Below are 27,074 nucleotides of genomic sequence, written 5' to 3' on the forward strand. Positions count from 1 at the left end.
TTTCTAATTCTTCCTGGTTCAGTCTTGCAAAGTTGTACTTTTCCAAGAATTTGCCCATTTCTTCCAGGTTGTCCATTTTATTGGTGTCTAGTTGCTTATAGTAGTCTCTTAGGATCTTTTGTATTTCTGCAATGTCAGTTGTAATCTCTCCTTTTTCGCTTCTAATTTTATTGATTTGAGTCCTCTCCCTTTTTTTCTTGATGAGTCTGACTAAAGGTTTATCAGTTTTGTTTATCTTCTCAAAGAACCAACTTTTAGTTTTATTGATCTTTGCTATTGTTTTGTTCATTTCTATTTCATTTATCTCTGCTCTGATCTTTATGATTTCTTTCCTTCTACTAACTTTGGGGTTTCTTTGTTCTTCTTTTTATAGTTGCTTTAGGTGTAAGGTTAGATTGTTTATGTGAGATTTTTCTTGTTTCTTGAGGTGAGCTTGAATTGCTATGAACTTCCCTCTTAGAACTGCTTTTGCTGCATCCCATAGATTTTGGATCATCGTATTTTCGTTGTCATTTGTTTCTAAGTATTTTTTGAGTTCTTCTTTGATTTCTTCAGTGATCTCTTGGTTATTTAGCAGCGCACTGTTTAGCCTCCATGTATTTGTGTTTTTTACTGTTTTTTTTCCTGTAATTGATTTCTAATCTCATAGTGTTGTAGTCAGAAAAGATGCTTGATATGATTTCAGTTTTCTTAAATTTTCCAAGGCTTGATTTGTGACCTAAGATGTGATCTATTCTGGAGAACGTTTCATGAAGGAAATTGTATTCTTCCACTTTCAGGTGGAATGTCCTAAAAATATCAATTAAGTCTATCTGGTCTGTTGTGCCATTTAAAGCTTGTGTTTCCTTATTCCTTTTCTGTCTGGTTGATCTGTCTGTTGGTGTCACTGGGGTGTTAAAGTCCCCCACTATTATTGTCTTACTGTCGATTTCTCCTTTTATGGCTGTTAGCATTTGCCTTATGTATTGAGGTGCTCCTATTTTCGGGGCATAAATATTTATAATTGTTATGTTTTCTCCTTGGATTGATTGATCCCTTGATAATTATGTAGTGTCCTTCCTTATCTCTTGTAACTATCTTTATTTTAAAGTCTATTTTATCTGATATGAGTATTGCTACTCCAGCTTTCTTTTGATTTCCATTTGCATGGAATATCTTTTTCCATCCCCTCACTTTCAGTCTGTATGTGTCCCTGGGTCTGAAGTGGGTTTCATGTAGAAAGTGGGTTTCTCTGTGTTTCCTGCTCAGAGAAGTTCCTTTAGCATTTGTTGTAAAGCTGGTGCTGAATTCTCATAGCTTTTGCTTGTCTGTAAAGCTTTTGATTTCTCCGTCGAATCTGAACGAGATCCTTGCCAGGTAGACTAATCTTGGTTGTAGGTTTTTCCCTTTCATCACTTTGAATATGTCCTGCCACTCCCTTCTGGCTTGCAGAGTTTCTGCTGAAAGATCAGCTGTTAACCCTATGGGAATTCCCTTGTATGTTATTTGTTGCTTTTCCCTTGCTGCTTTTAATAATTTTTCTTTGTATTTAATTTTTGATAGTTTGATTAATATGTGTCTCGGCATGTTTCTCTTTGGGTTTATCCTGTATGGGACTCTCTGCGCTTCCTGGACTTGATTGACTATTTCCTTTCCCACATTAAGGAAGTTTTCAACTATGATCTCTTCAAATATTTTCTCAGATCCTTTCCTTTTCTCTTCTTCTGGGACCCCTTATAATTAAAATGTTGGTGCGTCTAATGTTGTCCCAGAGGTCTCTGAGATTTTCCTCAATCCTTTTCATTCTTTTTTCTTTATTCTGCTCTCCGGCACTTATTTCCACCCTTTTATCTTCCAGCTCACTTATCCGTTCTTCTGCCTCAGTTATTCTGCTATTGATTCCTTCTAGAGTATTTTTAATTTCAGTTATTGTTTTGTTCATCACTGTTTCTTTGCTTGTTAGTTCTTCTAGATCCTTGTTAAACGTTTCTTGTATTTTCTCCATTCTGTTTCCAAGATTTTGGATCATCTTTACTATCATTATTCTGAATTCTTTTTCAGGTAGGTTGCCTATTTCGTCTTCATGTATTTGGTCTTGTAGGTTTTTACCTTGCTCCTTCGTCTGTAACATACTTTTTGTCATTTCATTTCATTTTTTTTTTTTTGGTAGGTGGGGCTGTATTCCTGTCTTACTGGTTGTTTGGCCTGAGGCATCCAGCACTGGAGTTTGCAGACAGTTGGGTAGAGCTGGGTCTTGGTGCTGAGATGAGGACCTCCAGGAGGTCTCACTCTGATTAATATTCCCTGGGGTCTGAGGTTCTCTGTTAGTCCAGCAGTTTGGACTCGACGCTCTCACCACAGGAGCTCGGGCCCAACCTCCAGCCTGGGAACCAAGATCCTGCAAGCTGTGTGGCACAGCAAAAAAAAAAAAAAAAGAAAGAAAGAAAAGGAAAAAAAGGAGCGGTACAATAACAAAGAATAAAAAATTAAATTAAATTAAAGAGATAAAAAAAATATATTAGGGGGCTTCCCTGGTGGCGCAGTGGTTGAGAGTCCGCCTGCCGATGCAGGGGACATGGGTTCGTGCCCCGGTCTGGGAGGATCCCACATGCCGTGGAGCGGCTGGGCCCGTGAGCCATGGCCGCTGAGCCTGCGCGTCCGGAGCCTGTGCTCCACAACGGGAGAGGCCACAACAGTGAGAGGCCCGCATACCGCAAAAAAAAAAAAAAAAAAAAATATATATATATATATATATTAGGAAAAATAAAAATATAATTGAAACAACTGCAACAAGGTAAAACAAAACCACAACAGAAAAAAGAAAAAAAAGGGGGGGGGGCGGGAACAAGTCAAAAGGAGCAGACCAATAACAAAGTATAAAGAATAAAATAAAATTAGAAAAATAAAAGATTTATTAGAAAAAAATAAAAATATAGGGGGTGGTGGTAGTGGGATGAATTGGGAGATTGGGATTGACATATACACTAATATGTATAAAATAGATAATAAGAGGGCTTCCCTGGTGGCGCAGTGGTGGAGAGTCCGCCTGCCGATGCAGGAGACATGGGTTTGTGCCCCAGTCTGGGAAGATCCAACATGCCGCGGAGCGACTAGGCCCGTGAGCCATGGCCGCTGAGCCTGCGCGTCCGGAGCCTGTGCTCCGCAACAGGAGAGGCCACAATAGTGAGAGGCCCACGTACCAAAAATAAATAATAATAATAAGAAGAAGAAGAACCTGCTGTATAAAAAAAAAGAATTCAAAAATATAAATGAATCAACAACAGCAAGGTAAAACAGAACCCCAACCTAAAAGAAGGAAAAGGAACAAAGAAAGAACAAGGCCTTGGCTATGGGGAAAATGAGTATATACATACATCCACATTCATCTAATTGTATTCATTAGTTATGTGCAGGTTTTTAAAATAAGAATTATAACTCAATAAAACTGGGAGGAAAAATTAGTCAATCAAAAATGGGGTCAGACTCTTTATTTCAGGGGAACGTTAAAACCCCCTGGCTAGAGAAGGCTTACCCCAGAGAAGGCTCCACCCATAGAAAGCTCGCACTGCTCCTCAGCATAGGCTCTACCAGAAAGTCTTTAGGCAAAGTCATGTAAGTAGCCTTCCTGAGTCATGTATATGCAGCATCAACAGGGTCCTTTATGGTTTAGAGAGATTAATAAGAAAGGTGCTTTGCCCCTGCTTGAGAAAAGGCAAAAAAGTTCATCGTTGAGAGGTGGGATTGAGCTTCTGGGTCTGTGAGCTGGTTGCCGGGAGTGGATCCTGCCCAGCCTCCAGGGTTGGGCCATGCTGGGAAGCGTGACTGTGTGTGCAACAAAAGGTAATTCCATAGAGGTGTAGTAATAGCTGTAGGAATGACTTGTTAGGCAATTGCCACTGGGTGTGTCCAAGGAGATTGGTGTTACTTTCACTGCTAGGGAAGGGCTCTGTAGCACTGGCACAGGGGCCTCAGCTTGCACTGCCATGTCCAGGCTTCAAGCTTCAGGGACAGCCTTGTCATTCTTAACTTCTACCATAGACTTCACGAAATTCGTGAGCAGCTTCAGATCACCTGTGCTGCTTCAACTCCATACTCCTTGTCCTTTCCAGAAAGACCTATATTTCTTTTTTTATATGTTTCAGGTGTACAGCATTATAATTTGACATCTGAATATACTACAAGGTGATCACCATAAGTGTAGTTACCATTCATTTCAGCTTTTAAATAGATGATTCCCACTCTCTGTGGTACTGTCATATATGTGATCTTCTAAATTCATTTTGGCATTTTAAGGCAGAAGGATAGTGTTTCATAGAGGGGTGTGCAGGTCATTGCCCAGCAATCAAAAGTAGTGTCACGACTAGCCTGCTGGAGTGAGAATTTAGGTAAGGAGAATCAAATTATCCCTCTTCAAGCAACTGTTGCTTTAGCTGCGAACAAGACAGATTCTTTTGTTATCTCAGTCCCTTCCTGGCCCATGGTTAATTGGACTAGTGCTTTTTGCTTTCCAGAAATGGCCAGGTACTGAGTTCTGAGAACGAGCAGGTGGGTTTCTGGGGGACGGAGAGTTATAGGAGCACTAGGTGCATCATAAGAAAGTAAGAAAATGCTACGTGCCAGGAACTGTTCGTAGATGTTAAAGGTCATCTAGTTCAGCTTTCTCACTTGACATGGTAGGAAGTGGAATGTTTCCCAGACTTTCCCAAGGTCATAGTCATATAGCCAGCCATTTACAAATCACTTGACCACTGTTTCCGTCTTGCTGCAGGGCTTCTGCTGCTCTTTGACACTGGCATGAAGGGAAATTTTGTGGCATACTGAGATAGTAACTAGCCACATAGTTCAGCTTCTTAAGAGATTAATGACATATAATATTTATTTTTAAAATCATAATGTTTTTGGTGATTTAAAAATTATGTAAATCCAGAGAAATTGCTGCCATATCATAGCATATATTGTGTGCATGTGTGTATTTTATTTTTTTAAATAATGTTTGTTTCTGACTGTAAAAATAATACAAGCCCATTGTAAAATGTTTAGGAACTACAGATACAAGTTAGTAAATAAAAACCAGGAATAAATCATCCCACAGAAAGAGCCTAATATATTACAGTAGGCTATCGATGCTTATAAACATCTCCAAAATTCAGTGACTTAATGCAGTGGTTTACTTTTCACTATGTGTAGTTCAATGTAAATGGGGAGAGGGGTGGTTCTGAGATCCAGGCCCATCCAAACAGTGGCTCCATCCCTCAGGGCCTTTGGATCCCACACTGGATCTTGGATCTTTTGCAACTGACCAGTAAGTGAGGGAAGAGAGAGACAATGAAGGAACCCATAGTAGCTTTTAAGAACTAGTGTTCAAACCTGGGACAGCAGTGTAAAAACAATTTTGTATCTTGTTTATTAAAACATTTGCTTATCATTTGCCCCTAGTCATTAAGTACTACTGGAATATTATGCAGCCCTTACAAACTGTCCCATTATTAAGTGTTGTTTTAAAACAGATGTGAAAGATAGCTGCTGTACTCTAGATGCTCTTTAAAAGCACATGGTCTTGATGTACCCTTTCTGAAGGTTTGTGTGTGTGTTAAAATGTTTTATGCTCTTTGACTAAATCCTACTCCAAAGAATTCAGGAGCAGACGAAACATGTAAAAAGTTGTATGCATACGGATGAAAATTATATCTGTAAAATAGTGAAAAATTGGAAAAAAACCTGAATTTGTTTGAAAAGAACTGATCAAATAACTTTTTTTTTTTTCTTTTGCGGTACGTGGGCCTCTCACTGTTGTGGCCTCTCCCCTTGTGGAGCACAGGCTCCGGACGTGCAGGCTCAGCGGCCATGGCTCACAGGCCTAGCCGCTCTGCGGCATGAGGGATCTTCCCAGACCCGGGCACGAACCCGTGTCCCCTGCATCGGCAGGCGGCCTCTCAACCACTGCACCACCAGGGAAGCCCTCAAATAACTTTTGATAAGTACATATGACATTGGAATACAGTGCTGCTGTTAACAATGATGATCTTTATTTGCTTAGAAAAATGTCACAACAAATGAGACTGCTAGGTTTCAGGGTAGCATATATAGTATGTAAAACTGAATATATGAATGTGTATGTGTATAAGAAGAGATAGATGTCCTTATGTGTGCTTGAAGGATGTTTACCAAAATGTTAACAGTAATTTATCTCTGAGTTGTTAGATTTGTGATTTTTATCAATTTTTCAGAAATGTTTTAGTAGTTTTTAATTTTAACATTGTGCATGAATCATTTTTATAAAATCAATAAAATTAGTAAAGTTATTATTAGAAGATAAAATATGGCCAGAGTTATTTATATATTGATTTACTCAACATTCCCTATTGTATGTTTTGAGGCTGAAAGTTATACATTCTTCTAGTCATTATGGGACAAAATCATAAGGTCACATGTTTGGTTCTGTTTTTTTAGTGTTTGGGTTTTTTCCTTTAAAAGTTGGTGTATTATTCAAGTTTGACAAATGCTGCTTTAAGGAATTTCTGGTAAAATATTAGAGATGGGTAAAGAATTTGTGTGCCTCATTGCTTCCAAGAGGAAAGCATACATGAGCACTCTCTGATGTTAAAATAAGCAAAACCCAAAATACTATATGTTAGTTACCTACTGCCATGTAACAAATCGCCTCAAAACTTAGCAGTTCAAGACAACATTTATTATTGCATGGTTTCTGTGGGTCAGGAATTCAAGAACAGCTTAGCTGGGTGGTTCTGTCTCAGGCTCTTTCTTGAGGTTGCGGTCAGGCTGCTGGCTGGGACTTCAGCCATCTCAAGACTTGTCTGGGGCTGGAGAATCTCCTTCCAGCCTCATGCACTTGGTTGTTGGCACACCTGAGTTCCTCAAGCCTGGAGCCTCAGTTCCTTGCCACGTGAGTCTTGCCACAGGGCTGTCTGAGTGTCCTTAAGACATGGCAGCTGGCTTCCCCCAGAATGAATGGGTGGGGTGTAAGTGGGGGCAGGGAGGATCTAAGATGGAAGCCACAGCCTTTTTATAACCTAATCTTGCAGGCGTACCATCACTTGTCATATGCTATTATTGCTTTCTCAGGCCAATCATAATACAGTGTGAGAGTGGACTATACTACACACCAGGAGGGTGAACTCATTGGGGGCCATTTTAGAGGCTGCCCACCACAAATACTAATGGTGGTTTTAGGTAAATCACTAGGGAAGTTAATATTTTCACAGATTTCCAACCTTTATCTTATAAAGAGATGTTAGACATTGCCAGCGATGCTTGTTTGAGTGAGCTTTGGATGAGAATACACTCAGTGGGAAAATGTGATATAGCTTTTTTCTCTACCTAGTGAAGATAGATCATGTAACACTTTTGCCAAGATTGAGAGGTGATTAATGGGCCAGCTTACCTGAAACATGATTGAACAAATTCACACTGGCAGCATTATATAGCACACATATATAGTATATATGTATACTTCTACAGTAATTTTTTAATGGTTGTCCATAATTAGGAGTTAACTGCAAATTTAAGTACTCATTATTTCATTGCAGTATAAAGCAGATAGTAATTTATGGCAAAGATTATATCATGGAGAAATTTACTTACCATGTTAAGGAATTTGGACTTTATTCTTTGGAAAATGGGGAGCCATTGAAGAATTTATGGGAAAAGGAGTGATGTGGTCAGATTGGTTAAAAAATCTCATGTTGGCAGCAATATTGAAAGTAGATTGAGGAATGAAAGTCTGAAGGCAGAGAAATTATTACAGTATTCCAGGAGAGAGAGAACGAGTGCCTGAAATACATCAGCAGTCTCAGGGATAGAGAAGGAGAGAGAGGAAAAGCCTTGAGAGGAAAAATGGTAAAATCAAAGGGAGTTGGTTATTACCCAGAGGTAGGAGGTAATGGTCCAGTTAAAGAAGCTCTGGGGTTTCTGGCATAGAGAAAGAAAACTGTGGCAAAGATCTCTTCTGTCTCTGTAGAAGGATGTGTGGGAAATAGGAGTTTGATTTTTCAACATGTGAAGGTTGAGAGTTGGACAGCAGTAGGAGATATAAAGTGAGCAGTTAGACATATAGATCTGGAGCGCAAGCAAGGAGTTTGACAGGACTGGGAATAGAGATTTGTGAGTGAGAGAGGAGAGTGATAGTTGAAGTCATGGGAGGCAGATGAGGTTGTCCAAGGTGAAGGTGAGAGTGAAAGAAGTATGCCCAGGATGGAACTTTGTTAGATACCAAGGTCTAAAGTCATTCTTTTTATAGCTACAATCCAGACTAAAAAGTACCGTTGTAGGGATCCGTTCTAATCCCAGCCCTACTTGAGGTTACATAGGTACAAGTACCAGGACTCCTCTGTGACTTTGAACAAATCACTTAAAATCTCTGAGCCTAAGTTTCTTCATCTATAAAATGAGGACATTGCTTCAAATCAGATATTCTCAAGCTTTTTTCTGCAGGATTATGTGTAACGTAGGATGTTCACATGCACAGCACATTTCTACAAGTGTGTTCAGAATTATGGGCAAATTCATTGCTCTGACTCTCTCTATCATATAAGAAATGCAAGTAAATGAGAGTTATGTTAATATAAAGATAATTTTAGGTCTGCTCCATTATATATTTCAAAAAGCAAATATTTCACAAACTTGAGTACTTAAATCAGCAAGAAGTTACTCGTGATAGATAACCTCACAGCTGATAGGCATGTACCAAAGAAACCATACTTAAAACTCCCAATCTAGTTAGATCGCTTCCTAAACTCTTCTGAGGTCACAGGCTACTTTGAGAATCTGATGAAAGCTATGGACTCTCCCCAGAAAAGTACACATATAATTTTGTATTTAATTTGAGAGAATCCAAATTAATTTTTCTGAAGTTTATCCATGGAAGCTCTTGGGATCCATGAGCCCTGTATTAAATTCCTTATCTTAGAAAAATCTTCTCCTCGAAGATTTTATGACTTTATATGTTGCAAAAGGAGGCCTCATTCTTTTTGAAAATATACTTTGTGATTAGATAATTGTAGGTAAGGAATTCTGTCGTAGTTTTCGAACAACGTTGTTTCTTAAAGGCATTATTGTTTGTATCAGAGCTTGTCATAATTAGAAAACAGTTGCCTATTCTGTGGGCGAACTAGAAACCACATTAACATTAAGAAGAATAAGGTGATTAAAAACACAACTATATTAAAATAACTATCATCTCGGGAGGCAGGCAGAGCCAGAAGGTTACAAAGAGCCCAGGCATTCAGGAGGTTTGGCTAGTACAAAAGTGTTTTGCTTGTTCATGGCAACGTGTTTGTCAAATTCGGTCTTGCCCAAGTGACTTGGAGGTGTTTAGGAATATATGTTAGGTGAACTAGAAAAAAATCCTATAAATAAAATAATCCTATAAGAGAAATCCTATGTGAGAAATAATCCTACAAATATTTTTACAGAAAAACCTCATGTTTTAAAAGGAGAAAAAATAATTCATTTCAATTAAAATAATGCTATTATTAGTCAGGGAATATTCTGGAATTACATGTAATGTGGATTTTAATTTAGATTTAACACAGTAATACAATATTAATAATAATCTTACTCATAACTTATTTTGTCTGGTAATTTTTTTCCATCAATTTTTTCATGTCTTAAACTCAGGAAAATCTAATTATCCTGGTAATTACAAATAAGTACTTCTTCAACAATTTCCATCATCCGGTTATTTCATAAGAAGGTTTCCACTAATGGTAAAACAACTTGATTTTGTTCTTTGTCTAAAATTGTATACCTACCAAAGAAAATTTAAATTAATTTTGATCTAAACTAGTTATTAAAACTTTGAGAAAAAAAAGTAGAATGCATTTTTTTTTACTTCAGAGTTTTAATGGGTCACTTTTTATTTTGTTTTTCATGAATTATTATGTATTTAAGCTTTTCGGCAAATTACATGCACTGGGCCAGTAATGATTGATCCTGGTTCAGTGGTCAAGAATGTTGATTTAAAAAACTTATTTCCAGGCTGTGGAATAGCCTAGGGAGGACATAGTAATTTTGTTTGCACTTCAGTTGTGTGCTGGAGACCTTGGTCTGTATGATTGTTGGGCCAGTTCAGTTTTTAGTCAATCTGCTTGCTCTTTACAGGTGGACATCACTTTCTGCTCTTGTAGTAACTGTAACTTTACTTGAGGTTGTCTTAGCCTTTAAATCCAGATGAATTTTTTTTTCCTGAAATAACTTTAAGCACGAAAAAAAATAAGATTAATATATTCATCAAGTTTTTTGATATTTTAAAATCATGCAGTAGAAACTTTTCAAATCTGTGCATGTATATTTTTGAAAGAAGGAGGATTTATTTTCAACTGTATCTGAATTAATGTTTTCAGAGAAAGCTATAACATTATCATGTAAAGAAATTGATCCCCCACCTTAGTATTTTCTAACAACCCTATTTTTAAAGTATAGCTAGTCTTTCCTTATGACTTTCTACCTTTACTGTGTAAGTTATATTTGAGTGTGTTTAGATATTTTACTTACCCATTTGCTGTTACTCTTTTTATGGTTAAATTAGTCCGATTTTTTATTTTTATGTTTCAACCAAGGATGAATAGCCTGGGAAGAATGACAGGGTGAAAAGAACCTACCTTTCTTTGAGGGGGGGAAAAATATCACCGTTGGAAGCCACATTTTTCCCCTGAATAAGTTCTCTCAAGAGTAGACTAGGGGAAATTTTAAAAGCTACATTAATCCCTTGAAACTAAGATTTTTTTTCAAATTATTTCATGGGGTTCTGAATTCTTCATTCAATAAATATTTTAATTCTTTAAAATATTTTAAACAGGATACAAAGATAAATCAGAAATAGATCCTTTCCTCAAGGAATATCAAGTCGCTTGGAGAGGACATGCTGTGTACTTAAGTAATTATGGTATAAAGTACAAAGTGGTGAGAAGGTACAGCTCAACAGCTGTGGTAGTTCAAAGGAAGGATTGATTTTTCTGGTTTGGAAGGAATGAGAATTAGAGAACATATTCTTATGTATCTTTTATAAGAAAATTTGCTAAATACTTAGTAGAAAAAGGAAACTTATGGTTATAGAAATTAGACTTCATAGTTTGAGTATATCCTATGGGAGACCTTATGCGGGAATTTATCATTTTGTATTATTGTGTCTTCTGGCCTATTAGACCATTGGCTTCTTGACAGTAAGAATCATATATTTTTATGTTTGTGCTTCCAGAACTTCATACATATAACGCTTGATGAAGCATTATAAAATACTCATTTGAAAATATTGGTTTAAAATTGGAAAAGAGTAAAACCTGAAATACTGTCATAATCCAGGATAATGTGTCCCTTTTTTCATTTGTTTTATGGAGTTTGTATCCAAGCACTGCTGAGATCCGTTATGATTCTGAAGTAATATTTACCATATGTCATAACGCTTGTCCATAGGTCACAAATTATGACCACTGAGATGAAGTATTTGTCATCCTAAAGACAGTGGAATCCTGGGTAAAGACCCAAAGAAAATGAAGACACTAATTCCAAAATATATATACAGCCCTATGTTCATTGCAGCATTATTTACAATAGCCAATATGGAAGAAGCCTAAGTGCCCATCAATAGATGAATGGATAAAGAAGATGTGATTGGTATATTGATATATATATATACACACACACACACACACACACATACACACACACATATATATATAATGTTTATATAATGGAATATTACTCAGCCATAAAAATGAATGAAATCTTGCCTTTGTAGCAACATGGTTGGACCTAGAGGGTATTATGCTAAGTGAAATAAGTCAAACAGAGAAAGACAAATACCAATGATTTCACTTATATGTGGACTCTAAAAAACAAAACAAATGAACAAAGATAAAACAGAAACAGAGTCATAAATACAGAGAACAGACAGAGGGGTGTTGGGGAATGGAATTTTATGGCAGGAGCAGTGTTCTTGAAGTATAGTTATTTTAAAAATAAGTTAATTTTTAATTTTAAAATTCTCAGGGTAGCCCATGCTGTAAATCTCAGTCTGAGTGCAGGAGGTGAGATGAGATGTCCCAGCTCAAACAATAAGGCAGAAAGAGAAGCGAGTTCCTCCTTCCTCCACCTTTTGTTCTATTCAGGCCTTCACAGGATTGGATGATGCCCATCCACATTGGGGAGGGCAGTCTACTAAATCCACCGATTAAAATACTAATCTCATCCAGAAACACCCTCACAGGCACGCCCAGAAATAACATTTAATCTGGACATCTGTGGCCAGTCAAGCTGACACATAAAATTAACTGTCACAGGCACTAAGGCCCTTACAGTGACAGGGTTGCTGGAGAAGGTGGAGTAGGACAAAGGAATTTCCTTACAGCTTAGAGAAACCGTTGTTCAACTGTAGTGCAGAAACAACAATATTGTAAGGAAGTATAGCATATTCTGTTGCATTAATAAATAATCATGAGGCCTTAAAGAATCCATTCTGAGGTGGGCAGAATACCTGGCCTGGCATATGGGAATAACTGTGCAAACACAATAGGAAAGATAGAGCTTTTACTTTTGTTAGTGAGCAAATATAGCTTCCCAATAGGACAGTAAATACAATCCAGATGGCTGAGAGCATAAGATCATAGCAGAAGGGGGAAAACTAAACTCAACAATTTACCATTAGTCGTCTTTCTACATTTTCCCATTTAGTTCAATAGTAATAAAAAGGATGCTTTTAGATTCCCTTTAAGGTAGGTGAATTTAAATAATGCCAGTTTCTGTTTGGACTTAATGTGAATATTTCTTTTTTATGGCAAATAATATGGTATATGAAAGCTTTTCACTTTTCAGTGAGCACTCCTTAATATATTATCTTTTTGGTTATTACTATTAGAAAATGTCTATCTGGATTTTATAAGGTCACTGTTGGGTGTTTAGATGTATTTTATGTCAGCATTTCTAGTAATACTCTATTAGAATCAAGTGCTATGGTCTAATACCAAGACTATTCTTTTTCTACAAATTTAAAGTAGCAAAGTTTATATCACAGAATGTACTTGAATTATTTGTTTTTTTAGCTTGATTTTTTTTTAACTTAAAAACAGCAAATGGAACCTTCACTGATAATTAGTAGTCTAATCTTGCAGGAAAGTTAATAGAACCACTGATTCCTTTTCCTTGAGCATTAATGTTTTCACTGAGTAAAGAAATGAGTAAGATTCCCCTGGAACAGAAATTATGAGTGAAACTTTAATTCTAATGTATACAGTGGTGATGAGACTGTTAATAAGTCCAAATTTCATGAAAGGTTATTTGTCAATATTTATCAGAGGTTAAATGTCCCTAACCCTTGACCCATCAATGACATTTCTAGGAATTTACCTTACATTTTACTTCCAAAACGTGTGCAAAGTTATATGTACAAGGATGTCTGTTACTGCAGAGTTGGTTATGATTAAAAAAACAAAAACAAAAAACCTGAAAATGGGGGATGACGATGGCATAATCATTCACCGTAACTATTAAAGAATGGCATCATTCTGTTTATACTGATTTAGAATATAATGTCCATTACATAATTATTAATTTAAAAACTAAGGTGTAGAACAGAATATACAATATAATATGAGGTTTTCTTTAAAAAAAGTGTGAACAAGAATGTTTCTGTTTCTATATGCTGAGAAAATGTATGAAAGGAAACCTCAGAAACTGTGATTAAATTTATTTCTGGGGAATGGTATGTAAATATGAGTATGGTTTTTATAATAATACATTTTCAGAACTCAAGAATGTAGTATAAAATGTAAGAGCTGTAACTCTTAGTCACAAAATATTTTAGCACTATCAGATAATGCTAATATTATTTGTGTGTAATGGATGGAGCACTGGATTTAGAGTTAGAGGTCCTAGATTCATATTCTGGAACTGCCACCCAACTTGTGACAAAACTTTGAAGAAAGCCAGTCTTTAGGAGCTAATTTTCTCATTCTTTAATGAAATCCAAGTAAAGTGCTTAGCATCTAGTGAGTTCCCAATAGTATTAATTGTTAAAATGCTGCTGAAATCTTCCTTGATTGACATGATGTCAAACTGGAAAAAATACCAGAAAGACAAGAAACAGTAGAAAGCTGTAGTGATAAAAACATCCAGGCAGATGTATTCACAGTATTTGATTGAACTGTTGAACTTCTTGCCCAAGTGTTCTGAATTATTTTGGCATTGTGTGGATGTAGAAAATAGTGATAAATCAGTGTCTTTACATAGACCACTCAGCTGCTTATCACTCTTACCCTTAATTTCAGAGATACTACATGTGGTACTTCCTGAACGTTACTTTGCTTTAAAATACATGTTTTTTGGGCTAAGTGCTGAGTACAGTGTTCCATATTTGGCAGAGTCAATCAAAAATCTGGTTTGCCCCTAAGTGTCCATCAGTGGATGAATGGATAAACATAATATGGCATATTCTTACAATAGACTATTATTCACCCTTTAAAAGGAAGAAAATTCTGACATATGCTATAACATGGATGAACCTTAAGGACATTATGCTAAGTGAAATAAGCCAGTCAAAAAAAGGCCAGTACTCTATGACGCCACTTATATGAGATTCTACAATTTTCACTTGAAGTGACAGAAAGTAGAATGGTGGTTACCAGGGGTTGGGGAGGGGAAATGAGAAGTTTTTTTTTTTTTTTTTTTTTTGCGGTACGAGGGCCTCTCACTGTTGTGGCCTCTCCCGTTGCGGAGCACAGGCTCCGGACGCGCAGCCCCAGCGGCCATGGCTCACGGGCCCAGCCGCTCCGCGGCATGTGAGATCTTCCCGGACCGGGTCACGAACCTGTGTCCCCTGCATCGGCAGGCGGACTCTCAACCACTGCGCCACCAGGGAAGCTCGAGAAGTTATTTCTTAATTGGTATAGAGTTTCAGTTTTATAAGACAAAAAGAGCTATGGAGATGGATGGTAGTGATGGTTGCATAACATTATGAATGTATTTAATACCAGTGAACTGTACACTTAAAAATGGTTAGGAGGGTTAATTATATGTTACGTGTATTTTATCACAATAAAACAAAACTGAAAAAATTTCACAATATAAATTATTGGGGTGATGGGATTATCTAAGGTTCAAGTCTTTATAAATATTTACAATGTTAATAACTTATTATTTTTACTTGATTTTTCATATTGTAAGTCTAAGGAAACCTTAATTTAAAAAACTGATATGCTGAAAGTTTAAGTTTCTAAAGTATGCCTAAGAATAAAGAGGCAGGCATCAGAAGACTTGGATTCCAGTCCTAATCATGCTATTTATTAACTCTGTGTCCTTGATAGATTTTCATCTGTGTAATGGAGGTATAATTTTAGAGTTGTTTTGAGCATAAAATGAAACAATAGATATGAAAGTGTATTGTAAACTAGAAGGCACTATGCATAAAAGGGGCTATGTAATCTTTTTGCAATCTAGACTTTCTTTGCACAGTATGTTTTATTAGATGACATAAAAGCTCATCATACCAATTTTCTTAATGGAATTAGACAGTAATGGTAAAATGGAACACTTATTGTAAATCCAAGCTAACCACTAAGAAATCTTTTGGCCTAGCTAAACATGCAGACTATTATAGTGCCTGTGGTAGCATACGAGCTTATGACCGGAAGGCTGTTGAATTGCAAACAGGTTTTTATACATCAACAAAGACATTAATCCAAAAATCACATCACAACCCCAAATGTTCTTAATGAGATGACTAGCTGCATAACTGTCACCCTCCCTCTGTTCCAAGGCTTAGACCTGGAGGGAAAGCCTTAATCCTTGAGCTGACATAATTCAAAAGGGTTCTGATGAGCCTCAAATAATTAGTTCCATGAATAAATTGCATACCAGAGTGACTTCCATTTTGCATTTCCAGACTTTCTGTTCCTGGATTGAGTGGTATGTTTTCTAATCAGCTGTTTCCTTTAATAATCAATTTCAGGCACAAACAGTAATACTTATAAAAAGCAGGAAAGTACAGGTGAGACCTAGCAAGGTTTAAAAAAATTAGTCTCGGGGGCTTCCCTGGTGGCGCAGTGGTTGAGAGCCCTCCTACCGATGCGGGGGACGCGGGTTCGTGTCCCGGTCCGGGAGGATCCCGCATGCCGCGGAGCGGCTGGGCCCGTGGGCCATGGCCGCTGGGCCTGCGCGTCCGGGGCCTGTGCTCCGCAACGGGAGAGGCAACAACAGTGAGAGGCCCGCGTACCGAAAAAAAAAAAAAAAAATTAGTCTTGACCTCCTTTTATATTGGGAATTAAAATTATTTTGAAGGTTACAGCCCAGCTGAAGTTGAGGATTTTTCCCCCCTCACAAACAATAGTAGATACAATTTTTAGAAGTAGGAGAATACCTTTCCTTATGCTTTGGGAAGAAATATAATTTTTTGCAAAATAATTCCAGGATTTGGTATAGAAAGTGAAAAATGCACTTTGTGGTTTAGGGTGTTAATTTGTTCTGACCAAGAGTTAACAGAGGCAATGGGAAATGGACAAATCAGATTTTTCATCCAGTCAACACTGAATAGATTCACAAAAGTGTTGAATTTAAAACACTGGCATAAATTTAAAATCCAACCCTCCAACCCCTCCCAAGTGAAACTTGATGAAGTTACTTTATAGCTCACCTTCCTCAGAGGTACCCTCATCATGTATCTAGAACAAATGGAGAACTCTTTCTTTTGATTGGTTTTCTTCAGCTTCCAAAAGGACTGTTTGGACAGTGGCGATACTAATGGGAAGATAGAATTATAATCAGATTATTTTGGTTCTTTCCAGACCCATGTCTTTATTAGAAAGTTGTTTGGATTCCTGTGGTCAGTGTTATAAGGAAACACTAGGTTATTAACAGTGGTTAATAGGTTATTTCCAATGATTTCCTCAAGAGTTTCTTTGGTGGCAAAATCCTTTGATGCCTTTATTGATAAGAGGTGGGGTGAGGGTAGACACTCAGTGACACAGACTCTTAAGAAATCTGTGATACTTGCATATTCTTCCCTTACACCCCTAGCTCTCCCCTTCACTACCCCATCCCACCCAACACTTTTCTAATTGGTTATTATGTGACAACTAACCTTTCTCTGTGTATTACATTGTTGTTATGTAGCCAAAAATAATTGCCAGTAATTTTCCCTAATAGCTTGCTCTGGAAACTTCTTCCTTTGAAAAGATGTAGGAAAGCATTTTTACTTAACCAAAAGGTGTCTTTGTTTTTTGCCACTAGACCTCTTTATCTCTCTACTCACAGATTAAAGAAAGATGTCTTCAACTTGGAATGTATTCTGTGTAACGTCGGTTGAACTTTGTACATAAACATGTCAAAAGAGATTAAATATATTGTTTGGTTAACAGGCAATATACTATAATGAATGGTTCTACCATCTTAGAAATGGTGATTTTTGTGGTGTCTGTGTATGATGTTACTTTTCCAATAGCTATTTTTAAATCATGGACTATTACCAAGTACATTCTTGGGACATACTAATGGGACATGCTTAAAGCATTTAGAATATTTACTTCGAAGAGAAAAGATGTATACTAAAAACTGAGTGTGGTGGATATTACAACACATGGTATAAATATTGAGAAATGCCTGTGACTCACACGTGAAATGAAAACAACCAGGAAGGGATCAGTGACATGCCTGAAGGATTTGGCTGTAAAGTCTGATGGATATAGTGAACTGGAGGAGCACAAGGGTTTGTAAACTAGGTGATGACAGACTTTCTAGATGGAACTTTTAAGATATCATCAAGTATATTCTCTAGAAAGATCTGTGCAGGTCTAGAATGGGAACTCTTCAGAATTTTATAAATCAGCTTTTATGAGATATTTAAGTGCAGGGAATGACCTTTCATGGTGAAAAATTTAGTTCCATTTTGCTCTTACTAGTTAATTTAAATTGCTTTTTAAATAAACATATAGAAATATGAAAAAGGGACTATATTTTGCTTTATAAAGGACTTTAATTTTGTCTGTCTTTTGTTCCCTTTAATTCCACAACATTATTAATAATACCTACCTTTGGATTTGGGCATTTCCTAATGATTTTACCTGTATTCTTCCCATTGAGAACCAAAACATCTTGATTTTGGATTATTTTGTTTTATCAAACATATACTTGAGTTAATGGTGCCTAACCCCTTCTTGCTAATTTGAACCTCAGTGTGACTTTTTGATCCTAAGATTTAAGAAAATGATCCAATAAGCAGAATTTTTTAAACAATTAAGTTCTTATGATTATCATATTATAGAAGCACCTCTATATGCTTCATGCGTGTCAGCATATTCCAAGATGACTCTTTTGTCCCCACTTATCCCAGATGTCCTAGCAGAAGGCAGAAAAGGCAAGCTTGGTAGCCCCCCCCACCGCAGGAATTGTATTTTGACTAGGGTGAGGGGTGGGGGAGTTGCTGATGTGGATAGCAAGTAAATCTCACCTCCCCACTAAGAAAATTGTCCTGTACGCCCAATGAATCTTCTTACTTTGGGTTGGTAGGATTGGGAGAAGAACATAGAGGAATCTATTTCTAGGGATTCTTTATTTTTATCTTCATTTCTTCAATGAGAACTGATGTGCCAGTTCACTGGTACTCAAATATGACTTTTCTTTGAAGTCATCTAGGAAGCTTAAAAAAATACTGATGTTTGGGTCTCACCCCCAAGATTCTGATTTAAATGGAATGGGATGCAGCCTGGGATTTTTAAAATCTCCTCATGTGATTCTGTTTTGCAGTAAAGTTTTAAAATCACTGCTACTATTCAGTACAACAAAACTAGACAAAGCAATTTTTAAAATATATCCTTCACAGTTGTGACTAGTTTAAGTTCAGAGAGGGCAGGAAGCTTGTACTCCACTGTGTCTCAAACATGTAAACTGGTATCTAGTGCAGGGTAGGCACTCAGAGAATACTTTTTGCTGAATGAAAGAATATGCTTAAGAATTAGTGTAATTTATTTAAAGAACAAACCATTTAAGCATCAATTCTTTGAAACAATCTGAACTATAAGAACTTGTGATAAGTTAGTGATAAAACATGGATCCTTTTTGTGTGTGTGTGTGGAAGAAAAACTGAAACTAGACATTTATTTTTTTTAATATATATAAAAATCCCTGCATGAATATAAAGTGCAAATAGGTTCTTATCATTCCCCTTAAGCCTATTTGCTCTTGAGATAACCCACTGGGGCAAAATGATTATCCCACTAAGGCTAACTCCTACCATGTGAAACATTTCCATGGTTTAGTTGCTTTCTCCTTTTTCTCTTGAAAAAGATTTTTTTCTGCTTGCTGTATTCATGTATTTTGCTTCTCGTGTGTGTGTGTGTGTGTGTGTGTGTGTGTGCATGCATGTGTGTGTTTTAATAAAGGCTGTGCTCTGTCTCCTTTCTTCAGGAAACACCTTTTTTTCTGTGTGATACAGTCAGTTTTTGTCATTTCCACTTTAATGTGAACTAAGAAGTCATCCTTTTCCTGTGAAAAGGAAATTTCCCAGCTGTTCATAAATTGTGGAGCCTGTGGTGGCAGAGGGCAAAATCTCAGAAAGAGTTCCTTCTCTCCATTCCACATGTTTTTTTTATTGCTTTTTCCATACAGCTGATCTTTTCATTTCTAATGTGTACCATCTAATTGACAAGATGGTGACTTCCTGTTTGACTTCCTGTTTGAGAGTGAGCTCTGTTTTTGTGTGTCAGGCCCATGGTGATAACACTTTGTAAGGATTGTGGCAACACTGGTGTGCTCTCCTCCTGTTGATTTAAAAGGTAAGCTGGGAAAATCAAGCAATTAAAAGGGGTATTCTTTTGAAAGTAATTCTATAGTGTTTTCTTGGTTAAAATGCTCACCGCTTCCTCCCTTCTCTAAGCACACCCATTTGAGCATATCCCTATTTCCTTTGTTTTGAGCCTGTCTTATTTATATACGCAGAATTACCATTTGGAATATGATCCCCTGTTGATTCACCTGAGCACCTCTAATCAGCATCCAAGTATCCAGCTAACTGACTTTTTCAGTATCAAACCCATTCTAAAGTGCAGCTATGTATAAAATAGATAACTAATGAGAGCATACTGTATAGCACAGGGAACTCTACTTAATGCACTGTGGTGACCTGAATGGGAAGGAAGTCCAAAAGGGAGGGGATATATGTATATGTATGGCTATTTCATTTTGCTGTACAGTAGAAACTAACACAACATTGTAAAGCAACTATACTCCAATAAAATTAACTAAAAAAAAATCAAGTGGAGCTATAGGAAGGATCTGTTGTACTACAGCTAAATTATCATTGGTCCCAGATATACCGTTGCTTTTGCTCATGCTGCTGCTAGTGCCTAGAACGCTCTCTCACTGCTTCTTTGCTTGGCTAACTCTTATCCTTTTAAATTATAGTTTATAAATCAAATATATATAATTTATAAGTCTCATAAACATTGTATATATTATAATCACATGTTAGCTCCACTATGAAATGCTCCCTTTCCACCTCTGTTGCCCTGGACCTGGGTTAGGTGTCTTGTTTGTGAGCTTACATAGTGTCCTGCAAAGGATATGAAAGGAAATTCTATTTTTTTAAGTTATATTTTGATGCCATGGAAACAACTTTCAGAAATGGGAAACTAAAGATCATTCATACAAATATGAATTTCTTAAGAGCCAAGGCTGGTTTTGTCATTCTTACTACAACCTCTTTCCTCAGAGGAGTACAACCAACATAGGTTTTTTATTTGGGGACGTCATGGTTAAAGGTTATTCTTGTGGACTCTCAAAAATACTTGTCATCCATAGACTACTGACACTTCATCAAGGCTATTTGAATGGATGTGTTCAACACAGGCCTGGTCAAAGGGTGAGTGTGTGCTGAATATGTGAAGGGAAGGGAATAGAATTGGGGCTTGGGAATATTTATACTTTTTAGATTGCTACTTCCTGTTCAGCTAAGGAGAGTCCTATAACTTTACTGTTAGCTAAGGAGATAGTCCCGTAAGCTTGACAGATCACAGCTGTATCCTGTACTTTGTGTGAAAATATATTTGCTTTCCCTCCTGTTCATTTTTCTAATTTCCTAATATATTAAAGTTTATTCCAGTGTTGCATGGAGCAAGGGGTTGGATATATGCCCAGATTAGAATGTGAACATTAGTAAAATACTGGGTTAGAGGCAGAGAGTGAATTAAATATGGAATATGTGTGCTGCAAAGACTGAATAAATTTTTTAAAGAAGGTCCCAAGAACATTTAGAAGTTTTCATGCTATAATTGAAGCAGTTCTATTTCTTTTATAAACCAGATAATTCCTTTACAAAGAACTAAATACTTGCTCTGTATTGTAACTATTCTACCACTTTATTCTCTCTTAAAGCCTCAGAACAACCTCAGGATATTACACCTTTCATCTTACCATCCTAAAAATCTTTGATTGCCACTGGAACAATGCTAATTACCCAGAGCTCCTTCCTTCTTTGGGATTTATATTCTAATGTCTGTTACACTGATAAGTTGCTCTCAACAGTGCAAATTCATTTTTTGACATTAAACAGATAGCTTGGAAATGTTTTTCAGTATCTCATCTCAGTTGGGATGGAATGGTTCATTGATGATTCAGCAGAATGACAATCAACAAGTTCCATAGGAAAGAGGATTCCAATTTGAGCATTCTTTCCTTAATGGCAACTTTAACTTTTATGGTAAGAGTGGAAAGAGTACTGGCCTGAAGTCAGGAGATGAGTACTCTGTGTGACCTTAGGTAGCAGCCTTAGGGCCCTGAATTCTCACAGGTGAAAAGAGAGAATTGGACTAGATGACCTTAAAGGTCCCTTCAGGTGTATTTTACATTTTTGGAGCATGAGTTCTCTGCTAGAACAAAGTGCAGCTGTCTCTCTCATTATGTTAATGGCTATTTCTCCAAACACCCACTATATCATATGAAAGATGAAAAGAAGGTAAGCCAGTTGAGCTTTTTGATTTAGAAGGAGGAAGCCACAGTGTTCCAGATGGTTAGGCCCATCCAGCAGAGCCACAAACTACAGCCAAAGTAGACACAGGTAAGGCTGATGGCCTCCTGACAGTGTAGGTAGTGGACTGGTGGTAGGGGCTAATGGATTGACTTATTCAGTGACACTCACTTTTATTGGAGTAGGACATTGCAGAAAAGGATTGTCTTCTTTTTCTCTTACTGCTAGTTGGCCTTGGGGAAGTCTAAGTGAGAGAATTGACTGGAGTTAAGCCTTCCTTTGGGAACACAGAATGAGAGCATCTTCAAGAAGTATTTTTATAAGGAGTGAAGCAAATTGGTGCTATACTTCACACAGAGTAAACTTCCTGTAATGCACATAGTTGCTGTAATACACAGATGAAATCCAGGTGCTTGTAGAGAAATAAGGAATATCCATTTGTATGGAGATCTACCATAGCAAATAGACTGGAATAATGAAGGATGAACTGTTTGCTTTTTAAAAATATATATATTTATTTATTTTATTGAGATATAATTGACATACAACACTGTGTTAGTTTTAGGTATACAGCATAATGATTCAATATTTGTATATGCTTTTTTTGCTACAGAGAGGAGGCTTTTCTCTCTTTTAAATTGTTTTAATTTTTTCAAGTATAAGTTAAACATAACATAGAAAAATGCACAAATCATAAGATACTACAGCTTGGTGAATATACACAAAGTGAACCCTGTGTAACCTCACCTAGATCAAGAAACGGAACACCAGGAACACCCTGATACGCCTTCTCAGGCGTTTCCTCCTCCCTGCAAGGTAGCTGTAATCCTGACGTACCATAGCTTAGCGTTGCTTCCTTCTGAGTTTTGTATAAATGGAATCACTCACTGTCTACTCTTTTGTATCTGGCTTCTTTTGCTCAACATTTTTTTCCCCATGTTGTTGCATGTAACAATAGTTCATTCTCATTGTGTGTATTCCATTACATGAACATACAATAATCTACCCATTTTGTTGATGGCCATTCAGATCGCTTCCAGTTTTTAGCTATTAAAAACAATTCTGCCATGAACATTTTTGTGTTGTTTTTGGTGTTCCTATGTATGTTTTTCTGTTGAATCTGTTCCTGGGAGAGGAGTGGCTGGATTACAGGGCAGGTGTGTGTCCAGCTTTTGTAGATAATGCCAAACAATTTTCTAAAATATCTGTACTAATTGCACAAGGACTTGTAGTGTTCAGGAGTCCCAGATGCTCCACATCCTTGGCAATACTTGATATTAACAGCCTATTGTGTTTGTTTTCATTTTAACCTTATTGGTAGATAGCAGTATCTCATTATGATTCTAATTTGTATTTCCCTGATGACTAATGATGTTGGGCACTTCTTTATGTATTTGTTGGTCATTTAGATACTCTCTTTTGTGAATTGCCTGTTCAGATCTTTTACTAATAGGCAGAATTAGGGTGTCATGTTTTATTAGTACTGGTTTTAGTGGTTTTGAAAATATTCTAGACAAAGGTAATAGCTCTCCCCTTCTGACCAATATAAGGATCTTAAAACAGTTTAACTCTTATTCTCCATTCCAATCTTATGTGATGGGGTTTTAGTTCTTGTTTTTAACCCCCTACATTTGTTGTTGGAATTGTTTTATATAACATTTTTGAAATTACTCACTTGTTTACCAGTTTCCTCCCTCACTCCTTCTTCCATCTCAGCTCTTCCTTCCAGTTTTAATTTCTTTCTGAAATTAATCCTTTGAAAGTTCCTTTAATGAGCTTATCGAACACTTTAGTGAGACAGTGTTTTATTTTACTTACTCTTGATAGTTTTGTTCGATATGCAGTTCTAGACTGACAGTTATCTTCTCTCAGCGCTTTGTAAATATTATTTCTGTCTCATGACATATATTTAGTTTTTCTTTTGACATCCACTGCAAATCTAATTGTCAGTCCTTCAGATGATTTGTCTCTGGACAGCTGTGGAAAACTTCTAGGCATGATCTCCTCGAACATTACCTCTGTCCTATTTCCTCTTTAGGAATTCCAGTACGTTGGGCTTCTTTATTTTCTATGTTTCTTAGCCTCTCTTTTACATATTCCGTCTCTCTGTGCTTCAGTCTGGCTAGTTTTTTCAAATCTGTATTCCAGCTTATTCTCTTTCCACTTGGGTCTAGTCTACTGTTTATTCCATTCATTACGTTTTTTTCAATTATTCAGTAGTTTTTCAAATCTATTGGTCTTTATAACAACTTTTTTCTTTCTCATGCTTCTAATTCTATCTTTAAGGATTTTGAACATGGTAAAAATACTCATTTTACAGTCTATGTCTCAGTATTCTATTGTCTGCAGTTCTGGGCATGGGGGAGGTGTCAAATTCTATTCTGTTGTTTCTGCTGACTTTTGTTTAATGTGGTTCGTTTACGCATGTGCTTTGTAATTCTGAATTTTGAACTTGGCAGGATTTTATCTGTGGGAATCCTTAGGTGGCCCACTTTTGAGAGCACCTTTCTCCAAATATATCTGCTTCCTTTTCGCCAGGTGTCTGGTGGGGGGTGTAAGACCATTTCAGGTTATTCTCTTGGCGTGGGGTTTTATGGCCCATGATGGTGTGTAAATTCAAATCCCGAGCTCTTGGGAGGATAGATCTGTTGTTACAGATTCTCAGGAGAGGTTTTTCTTTTCCCACTCAGTGCTCTGGAGAAGACAGATAAGGCTTTTTGGTGGTTGTGTGTGTGTGTGTGTTTTTAATTCCCTCTGTTTGTGGACAGATTGTTTTTTTTTGTTGTTGTTGTTGTTTTGGTCTACCTTTTAACTGAGGGTATTACCCTTCAGGATTCTGACTTCTGAGGGGAGGGTGGTGGCAGGGCGGTCTAATAACAACTCCCTACTTTCTGGAAAGAACTCTATTTCTGTCTACCCCTGTAAGTTGTGACTTGAAGAAAACCTGATTTCTAATTTAGCAGTTTTTTCTTCATAACACCATTTTCAGAAGACTAGGCAACTTCTACTTTTTCCCTTTGATCCAATTTACCCTGGTAAATTGATTGACTATGATTAGGAATTCTTTCATAAGTTTTAAGCTGTTTGTATTGCTTTGTGATGTAATTAAATGCCTAGTTTTTTTGAAATTATTGAAATAAAAGTGTATTTCCATGAGTATTTCTTAATAGTGGTATGATCTATGTAATGACTTTATATTGAGAGAGGTTTGCTCCTTTGAGCCCTATCTACAAATTTTTGTTGTTCAACCGAGTCAGAATGCTAAAGCTGCAGCTGGTAGCTCTGTTCTGACTGTACTAAAAACACTGGTCTGGGTGCACTGATGGCTTAACTGGTTTATCAGGTACATCTTTTGTGTCATGACAAAGGCAAACACTTGACTATACAGTATCCCTTTTCCGATTCCTGTAGGAAGGTGTTCATTGATGCCTAGACGAACGAAGAGATGTGATTAATGGAGTAAATCATCTGCAAAAAGCTTGAAATATCTCTTATGGGGGTTGTTTTCAGCTTTCATTTCTGAGAGTGTAGCAAATGTAATGAATAGCTGTTAAACTTTAAATTGAAGAGAGTAATTTGCTTGTGGTAGAAGGCCTATCCAAAATCCGTTCTGTAATTTGTAGCCACATGATTGAAAAATATAGCAGTAAATGTGTATTATCTTATTGCTTCCCACTTCCAGTTTTTTTTTTTTTTTTTTTTTTTTAACTTAACAGCAACTCCAAAGGTACCGTTTGGACCTTCTTTTTCCCCTCCCTCTCCCCTTTTTATTTAAAACATCATGTCATTTATTATATTGGACCAGCAGGAATCAGTTTAAAGGACTTGAGAGCTGTTTTAGATTAATGGCTTGGCAACTTGGAAATAGCCCACTGGAGTCACAGTCCTGCTTATCTTGGAGTAAGTTTTTAAAACTCAGCCATTGAGAATTGTTTCTGTAAGCTGCCAAATCAAAAGTTGGATTGAAGAAAAACTACACTGATCCACATCCCCCCAAATTCTCATCAGTATACTTTGCCGGCATCTTGTTGTCTGAAGGATGGTGTAGTCCACAGGATAAAAAGCTTTATCGTGACAATCAATAAATGACGTGGCCCTGGATTTACATGGACTTTATAGTGTTTTTCCTCAAAGGTCTCAATTTTTTATTTTCATATATAAGGTAGTTACTTCTCTTTTTCTTTTAATAGTTTTAAAAATGATAGCCATTTATTATATCCTACCTTTTTCTATATTAGAAAAACACCCCTTTTTCCTTCTCCCATTTGTAGGATTGCTCAACCTTTCAGTTAAACAAAACCAAAATTGTTCACTTGCTCAGTGTTCCACCCCCTTGAAATAAGCCGCATAGCTCCATGTGGGTGTGCCGGCCTCAGACTGCTGCGACAGTTACATGATCCTCCTTATCTCTTGGCTCCATAGTTGTCTCTTCATCTACTGTCTTAGCTCCTCCTTTTTCCTCTTCCACCCAGTTTTTATTCTGCTCTAGTCACCTCCCTTCTCAAAGGCTCAAGAGCAGTTCTCATAAGGTTTTGTTTTTCCCTTTTCTCTCAATATTTTGAGGAAGTTACTTACACACTGTCCAAAGATACATGTTTCACTGCGAAACTCCTACACTAGGATTAAACCTCTTAGTTCAAACATTTTGCAGGAGGTCTTTATTTTCTTTTTTGTCAGAGCTTAGGTATTATATGTGTGAATTCATGAATATAAAGTACAGATAGTGCTTGCTTTATGTAAAATATGTGCTCTAAAAAATTGGCTGTATCCTAATATAATATATTAAATGCGGGGGAGATTACTATTTAAAAGAACCTGGCAAAGGAATCTTTAGAATAAAGAAGTCACATAATATAAGTAATCCTACTTTAATTTTTCTGTTTTAGATTTTTTTCACTCAGGCTGTCATATAGTGTGCGTTGTAAATGATCTTCATAATACTCTCCATAAAAATGGGAGATTTGTTACTTATGTGTACTTTGATGTGGAAACATATCTTAAATTTTAACTTTGCGGCATTTTCACATCAATAGTAACTTGATCAAAATGGGTGGTCTATTCTCAGCAATTTAACATGGCATTCTTTTCACCTTTCATCAGATTAGCCAAATTTTCCAACCACGTATGTATC

The 27,074-nt window shown here is 36.8% G+C and overlaps 1 protein-coding gene across 4 annotated transcripts in view; it reads left to right on the forward strand.

Annotated features, from left to right (window-relative positions):
* Window positions 1–27,074, forward strand: part of ADD3 (adducin 3) — a 122,465-nt gene that overhangs the window by 31,357 nt on the left and 64,034 nt on the right. Inside the window, exon 1 of one of the 4 annotated variants that reach the window (XM_089898155.1) lies at window positions 19,540–19,754. The exons of the other annotated variants lie outside the window; for them this stretch is intronic. The gene's annotated coding sequence lies outside the window, so the exon portion shown is untranslated. Of the gene's footprint in view, window positions 1–19,539; window positions 19,755–27,074 lie in introns of those variants that run through there. 4 annotated transcript variants of the gene reach the window in all.

The sequence above is a fragment of the Delphinapterus leucas genome, chromosome 16 (assembly GCF_059928025.1).
Source record: "Delphinapterus leucas isolate spDelLeu-1000000601 "Yukka" chromosome 16, BTC_Dleu_Yukka2, whole genome shotgun sequence".
Classification (NCBI taxonomy): Eukaryota; Metazoa; Chordata; class Mammalia; order Artiodactyla; family Monodontidae; genus Delphinapterus; species Delphinapterus leucas.